Here is a 1,758-nt window from a genome sequence, read left to right on the forward strand (position 1 = left end):
CTCGCTCGGGCTCTCCTCACACGAGAGCTGCTCCAGGCCCTTCCTCAGCCCTGTCGCTCTGCGCTGGCCCCTCTCCAGCACCCTGCACTTGTCCTTAAACCAGACACACTTAAGGACAGATTATAGCTGCAGTCTGCAATACTCACACCAAACTGTCCCTGTGCAGGGCTATATTTGACTAAATGAAACCTCATCACAGGTGGCAACGTTCGACCCGGCGGGCAGCATCTCTACCATCTTGCAAGGCCCATCAAGGACAATGTTATATAAGAGGCAAGGGAAAAAAAAAAAAGAAAGAAAAAGAAAAAAAAAAAAGAAAATTATACCAGAAAATGTCAGATTGTCATTCTCGGTTTCTCTCTTACATGCTTCAGCAAGCAGAACAGCAAAATTTAACTGCAAAACCAATGTTCCCATCAAGTAGAGCAGTTTTTTTTCCCAAGTTTCTCCACTTAAATACAGTGAACTTGCATTTTTTAATGCATTAAAACACGGGGAATATTGTCTATCTGGAGAGCAAGGCTGGTACCACTGTACTGGACAACTGTAATAGAGAATATGCCAAACTTTGCAGTTTCAGCTGCAACTTTAATGAAAATGTCTTAATTTTCATTGCTCCAGCCCTAATGTTGTCCTTTTGGGGTCCTCCTCTGGCTGTGCAGGACTTAGATCCTGCTCAACAAAACTGATCTGCTTGGTCTGAGACTGCAAAAGTACTGACCTTACCTGAGTATTTTGCACACCAGGTTGGGATACAGGAGTTGGCCAAACATGAGGCCATGTTCATCGACATTAAAAACGTGTTGTTAATTATATTTGTAAAAATTAGCCTTCATCTGTCCAGATCTGAGGCCTCTGAAAACTACTTTTCACATATTAGTTGTCATGGCTAAATAGTGAATATTTCACCCTAATTCTCCCCTTGCATATGCCAGCAGACACCCCACACAATGTGTTTCCCCATCATTACGTTCTTCAGCACCTGGAATTAAGGATTTTTCCTGTCTCAACATCCTCCAGCCTGCAAGGGGATCYAAATAGGAAGGAACTCCAAACAGCAGGAATATCTTCCAGCTGTTATTTTCCACAAATAATATGAAGGTCACGCTGCCTGTTTGTGGGAAAGGTCTGGGCTTCCTACCTAAACTCCTAAGGAGGAGCAGAGTCCTGCGCTCCAACCTTGATTTTTCATATTTCTCTTGCATTAAAGCTTGACGCAAATTCTTATGACTGCAAAGCCAAAGAGCTTCAAACCCAATTTTACACGATATTTTAAGCACCCATTTTTTCAAATATTTGTCTTTCTCAAGCCAAGGACTGAATTAGCCCTCGGTGGGAGTTGGGAGGCAGTGAAGGAGGAGAAAATGGCAGGAACAGCAAGGAGGGTCCTGCTGTTGAGCATGGAGATGGACAGGACCCCAAGTAACCAGCCTTTCTGAGCTGTTGCCTTCTGTAATCATGTTAATTAACTAATTGTGTTAAATAATAAAAGAAATATAAATAAAAGATACCATTCTACAGCACAGGTTCTTGCCCAAGTCCCGGCTCTCCTACCTCAGACACCCAATTTTGGTCCTTGCAACTTTTGGTACCAGGGAAACCCTTCCTGAGCCAAGTGGTTTTCCTCTGATCCCACTGTTGAAGCAAGAGGAAAAATGAGAGTCTAGCAAGTAGATGGGGAACCCCAGCAAGAGCATCASTCTTAAGCTATAACTTATTTAGCACTAAATCCTATGAGGATGCTTCTACAGCAGACTT

This window comes from Nothoprocta perdicaria, unplaced genomic scaffold (assembly GCF_003342845.1).
Source record: "Nothoprocta perdicaria isolate Ctin4 unplaced genomic scaffold, notPer1 scaffold_288, whole genome shotgun sequence".
Classification (NCBI taxonomy): domain Eukaryota; kingdom Metazoa; phylum Chordata; class Aves; order Tinamiformes; family Tinamidae; genus Nothoprocta; species Nothoprocta perdicaria.